Source organism: Cucumis melo, chromosome 11 (genome assembly GCF_025177605.1).
Source record: "Cucumis melo cultivar AY chromosome 11, USDA_Cmelo_AY_1.0, whole genome shotgun sequence".
Classification (NCBI taxonomy): Eukaryota; Viridiplantae; Streptophyta; class Magnoliopsida; order Cucurbitales; family Cucurbitaceae; genus Cucumis; species Cucumis melo.
In genome coordinates, this window is record NC_066867.1 from 17,260,376 (window position 1) to 17,266,860 (window position 6,485).

Here is a 6,485-nt window from a genome sequence, read left to right on the forward strand (position 1 = left end):
ATTCAATAATAAATTTTATTGAATCAAATAACAAAGTACGAGTTTTAGGACATAAATTTCAATAGTTTATGTAGTAAAAAATCTAGATTTATGAAAAATTGATTGTTAGAAAATGGTAGATATCATATATATTGTGAGTGTGCCTTAGTATCACTAGCATCTTTCAAGGTATTCAAATAATGTTTATGTAATTCTAACAGACTTAAATTGCAAGTCATTGCTATGTTACCCCTATAGATAAAGAAATGTTGTATGCGAAAAAATACCATACTTGTATACAAAAGTTCCCATAGAATAAATACACTGTAAGATATCTATGGTTGCGCATATCACATAAAAGCAATATCGTCACTAAATTTGATTACATAAGTCATCAAATTTTGATTATGGAAACCAATAAACATGACTATACAAAGTTGAATTTAGGTACCACCAAACATCACTATCATAACTCGAATTTGTAAAAGATCAATTAACATATCTTTAAAGAGTGAACTTTGAGAGTGCCTAAGTATTCACTAACATCTTCCAAAGTATACAAAATAACGTGTATTAAAACATATTTAAATTGTAAGTCATTTCGAAGGTGCCACTATATAAAGTTTATGTCTATATACTGGTTGGGCTATATACTAAAACATATTAAAACATATTTTTCATACTCTATATACTGGTTGGGTTATATACTAAAACTTGATCTACGTTTATGTCTCTACATAAAGTTTAGGCTTACACTAGATAGGTTCCAGATTTTATTTTATTGGTTTTAAGATTATAATATTTTATTTTCACTAATAAGTCCTCAATAACCACTTTAATATCTTTCATTTTGAACCAGAACATATAGAATTAAAAGACTTAAAAAGATATGTTTAATTTTAAATATTTCATGCAATGTGTAAACGAAATCTCTTACCTCTAGGTAAGCTGGGATGATGAACAAAATTTTAGACAGTGAAGGGCAGTTGTTGACAGGGAAGGGCCGTCACGGAGGACATTTTCAGAGGGGATTTTCGGCAGTGAACGTCGATGGGATTTTCGACGAGAGAACGTTGAACAACAGGAAAGGCCTAAGGTGTTTTGACGACGGTAAAGGCCACTAGTTCACAGTGGTGAAGGTTGAACAACGATGAAGGCTGAATGACATTGAAGGCTGGTGTTTTGATGTTGAACAATTGAGGGTGAAGGCTGAATGGCAGTGACAACTGATGGAGAACGATTGAAATGGTCCACGAGAAACGATTTTTTATGGGAAAATTTTTGAAGGCATCCACGATCGAAGAAGATGAAAAGATTTTCGGAGTGATTTTAGGATTTTGAATTTTTTGGGTTTTCTTTTGGAGCAACTAGGTAAAAGGTTTGATTTGGGATTATTTTGGGAGTTTTAATTATGAGGTAATTCTCGTTTTTTCGGTTATTGTATTTTAGAAGGTGTTATTTGCACTAGTGTAGGGGCGTTTAAGTCCTATTTTTAGAAATTTATTATTTCGTTTTTTAGTTTTTACCATTTTTAAAATTAAAATAAATTTTTGCAAACTTAGAAATTTTGCTTATCTAGTTGGCCCTTATATTTTGAGGAATGGGCTTTAAAGCCCAAATCCAGTTAAATCCAAGCCCAGAAAATACAAGATGTGGGAAATGGGATCCATTTGAAATGTGTTCGTAAAGCTGGATGATATGATGACAAGAGATCCTTCTTGTCTAGGGACGAATTTTCCAACATCCCACACCGTCCTCAGCCTCAGATCTACTTCATTCTATTCTATTTCCTGTTCCTGCACCTCTAAGCTTCGTTAATGGCGAAACTGGAGTCGCTTGACGGGGTAGCCAAAGATAACAATGTGTCTACAAAGAAGCAGAAGAGAAATCATGGGTCTACTTCATTTTTCGTCTTCGTGGACTACCTTTTCCTATTCATCTTTTTTGGGTTCCTCTGCTTCATCCTCTTCAAGATGTTCGGTGTCTGAGATTCCCCAAATACACAGAGTTTCACATTCCATTTTGAAGATTAGGTTTTAATTTTCTTTCTTTCGATTTTACTTTATCATGCCCATGTGATTCTTGATACACGTATGGTGGGGTGGGGGTGCAATTGTTTGTGGGCTACTTATGTTTATGATATTTGGGAGCTCAGCGTTGCATTTTGATTGAAAACCAAACCCCAATACCCATCCTTCTAGTGTTAATTTTCCAACCCTTCAAAACTTTGGGAGGACGAAATTATTTCTTTGACCTGTTTCACTCCAATTCTGTTAACGTTTTTTCCGAATGTTATCTTTTTGGGGTTCCCCAAATGTTGACCTCCAGTGTCTTACCCTGCTGTTCGTTCCCATCAAAGTAGCTGTAAATTTATTGCTGCAATCTTAATTGACTTCTTTACGATTCTTAAATTCAACATGATAGCCAAATGCAGGAAATTCAGTTCCGTTGAAAGTACAGATTTGATTCTTACACTTACAAGGAGGAATGATCTAGATTAGGCTGTATCATTTTCTCTTTGTAAGTGCTTGATTTTCTTTTCTTTCTTGATCTAGTTTGGTTCTCTGAATTCCCTTGTTTCAATTGTACCTGTTTTTTTACACGATTAATTAACATCATCATAAAGATTCACGTTTGGTGAATAATTGCATTAAAGTATTGAATTAGACTTTGTCCCCCTAGTGGTCCGAAAGACTATCAATTTTATCAGGATGTCAATTTTCACGTGTTTCTTGATCTTGATTGTTCTAAATGCACCGGATGGGATAATCATTAAACAAATACCTTGATCTAGTCCATGTTTCATATATATTATGCCATACATTTGCTGAGAAATAGGCATCAACATTGTTTTCTCAACTAGATTGATTCTACTTTTAGCGAAAAAGAACATTTTAAATTTGGAATAAGCTCTTTTTATTAAATGAAGCATTAATTATCATACAACTGCAGGTTCATTACTAGACCTCTGCCCCATTAGGACACTAACTCATCAAAGCCAGCTACTTATTTCTCCCTAGATACTTGTATATTCGTAATTCCGTAAAATCGGACTGGATAGAAGAACCATTCAAGTGGCAGATGAACACTGCCGACTTGTTCTGATGATTATTGCTAGATGAACTCAAGGATAGGATGTTTCTTTAACACCACCAATATTGGCAGGGATTGGCACCTCATATCCAGGATTTGGAATGAAATTATCATCCCCACCTGGAATATATTGACGTTTTGGAGCTGGGTTACTGCCATATGAACTCGAATGCCCTCCTCCATGGCTGCCTTTGTCGTATGGTGACAATGTGATGCGTCCAATGCCAGGAATTAGCACACTGACCCTATCATATCCAATCAGCCATTAAGGCTGTTTCTTATCATCATCACTGCTCGACCTTTCAGGAAAATCACGTGCTGCAACTGCTTCTCCAGTCATTGCGAGGATCACAAGGAAGATAGGGAACAGAGAAGGTGTGATTCTGTGAGCCATTTATCTGATATTGTGAGTAATGCCAGAGAAGTTTTGTTTGGTGATGAAGAAACAAGAAGAATAGAGGTGTTCTTATAGATACGAGGAAGATGAACTGAGAAGGAGAGTGGTAGATGAAGTTTTGGCGGTGAGTTAAAACGAGATAGTTGCTCCATTTATTGGATTTAGAATGGTAGGTTGAAAAATATAACTGGTAAAGTATGAACGGATGGAGAGAACAAATGGAAGAAAGGGTTGGAATCTTTTCATATGAACAATAACTTGAAGTAATGAAACAAGGTGTCTGGCATTCCTTGTAAACACTTAAAACCAGGCTACAAAGAGTTTGGTAACTCCTCAACAGCTATTACGGCTTATAAATGTAATGAGACGTTTCGTCAGAATGTTAAAAACATGAAGCAACTTTCTGTTAATGGATGAAGGATAAGTCCCTGTAAAACAGACAGTTCACTATATCGAAGTGTAATTAAAACAGTATTGAGGATAAACAAAATTGTTCAAAATATAGCAAGCTATACTTCAAAAATGAGTTTTATTTTGAACATTTTAATCTTGAAATTTAATTCTACTTCAATATAATCATTTTTAGCAATGGAAAATGACGCATTTATCCACTATTCCTTACTCTCGTAAGAAATCAAACGAGTAATACTCTCCTCGGTCGGCCAAACAAAGTCAAGCTGTTCTTTTGGATGCTCCTATAAACCAAGTATTACACACGAGTTATGCTCATCAGATTAGTGATAATTTCACCTCAACCCACCTTTGATTGAGCTACTCGTAATGGAAAATAAAAAGAAGTGAAAGATGAGAGAAATAGATGAAGTGATTGTCATTGTTCCTGTGCTCAATTGCAATGCAATTATCGTCAGACAAGGAGGAATTCTCCTAGTTAACCAAGTACAAATCAAGTAAGAGGTAGTCTCGGTAATCTTGGTAGTGATCGATATCAAACACAAGAATTCAATAAGTAGCAAATTTTCCGTAATGATTTATCTTTACGCATTCCAAGGATTTAGTTAAAAAACATATGATGAGATAAGATTGAATGTTTAAAATCGTAAACCATAAACTAAACAAGGTCGACAAGAGATCCGGTGAGGAGCAATATATGATACCAAAGCAAAGAATGAAGATAAGTCTGGTGTAACCAAATAAAGAGGAGGGAGTTTACATGAGTAATCCTTTTTTTAACTTAAAAAGTACATGTTCATGCACATAATCTTAAAGACTCCACTTTTTGGTGATTCGTATTTATACTCTTTCACCGATTTGTTCGTGACTCCGAAACGCCTTTCATCCTCTCATCCTCTCCCCGAAACGATTTGTTCGTGTTCCATTATTTTGCCCTAATCTCCCCGAAACGCCTCTCACCCTCTCTATTTTGCGTTTCGTTGATCGGTTGCGACGAACGCCCGTGACCTCCGAAACGCTTCTCATCCTCTCTATTTTCCGTTTCGTTGATCGGTTGTCACGAACGTGCGTGACCTCCGAAACGCTTCTCATCCTCTCTCCATTTTTTCATACCATTTCTTCCATCGAACAACCCTTGCTGCTCCCCACTCTTGTCGATCGTATAACCAGTTTACTGCACTTTTTTTTAACCGAACGGATATATTGTCATTGATTCTACACTAAATCGAGGAAAGGAACTCGAGTAGGGGCATGGGAGCATGGCAGGGGTTATCGATGTGCACCAAAGGTATGACTTGCCTATGATGAGAATTGTAATGGTGGTTCTGATTTGATTTCTTCATGTTTCTTCTTATTTTCAGTCGATTATGCATTCCTTTGTTCTTCATATTGCCAGTGATGAGTTCAATTATATATTAATGATTCTGATCATTTTTTTTAAATCTTCGTTTGTCAACTTCTTTAACCATCATCCGTCTTTGTTGTTGATGTTCATATGTGATCAATTGTGGATTTCTTTGTTGTTGATCTTCGTGATCAATTGTGTTCTTGATGTTCAAATGTGATCAATTGTGGAACATCCCTCTTTGTTCTTCATATTCGTTTCTAAACTTGTTTAATGATCATGACTCTCTGTTCTTGACATCCCATATGTGATCGAATTTTCTTTTTGCTTCCTCTGTGATCATTTATGTTGGAACTCTGGATTTCTTTTACAACTTGTTAAATTTCAATTGTTCATAACATTTGTTTACTCTAATTGCCACTTTAGCCACTGTTTTCAATACTTTACAATTGAATCATTTTTAATCTAACTATTTAAACCACACTTGTTTGTTTTTACAATTGCCACGTCTGCTATGTTCTTCAAATTTCCCCTACTTATTTGTTTTTTACAAAACAAATCTAGTTGTTGTAGTTTGATTTCTCCCTATGGCCTCTTTTTGTTGTTGTAGTCTGTTTTCTCCTTATGGTTTTTTTCCCTTTGCGCACTGTGTTCTCACACTCCCGACAGTTTTCTGAACATGTTGATCTCTATTTTATGTCTCTCATTGGTTGCTTGTGTTTTACATGTGATGTTATCGAGTCCACCGCACTAAATTCTACCGCAAATGCGTTCTCTTGAACGTCTTTGAGGGAATTTATTAACTATGAGGCAACTTCCTTTCCCATACATTATGTACTAACACATTTATTTTTTGGTACGGTTCCATGGATTTGTAAGCTTTCGTTTCTTTTTAAGGTATGTTTCATATGCGTTTTTTCGTTTATTTTTTACAAAACATAATCTTTACGGCCACGCATATGTAATGAAAATGTCGTTTCTTGTGTAAATCTTCAGGTTGTCGCATTCGTAAACGAATTCATTTATGAAATTGATGTATATGTCGTGTAGTTAATTATTTTTGTAATGAATTCTTTTCTTTCTTTATTATTCATTTATGTTTCTTGTATCAAACGCTTCGCATTATAGGTTATAAATCGTACTTTTCTTAGTATGTTAAGTGATAGTATTCTTTATTCATTTCTTTCCATACTATATTTGCCACTGCCCGTATGTATGAATAGCATATTCATTACTTAGCTACTGTTTTGAAATTAACTA

The 6,485-nt window shown here is 35.1% G+C and overlaps 1 long non-coding RNA gene across 1 annotated transcript; it reads left to right on the forward strand.

The window, feature by feature from the left end:
• The first annotated feature begins 1,596 nt into the window (after positions 1 to 1,596).
• Positions 1,597 to 4,001, forward strand: LOC103490486 (uncharacterized). The gene is made up of 2 exons (XR_001762790.2): positions 1,597 to 2,012; positions 2,932 to 4,001. It is a non-coding gene; the product is annotated as an uncharacterized LOC103490486 (long non-coding RNA).
• Positions 4,002 to 6,485: the final 2,484 nt, after the last annotated feature.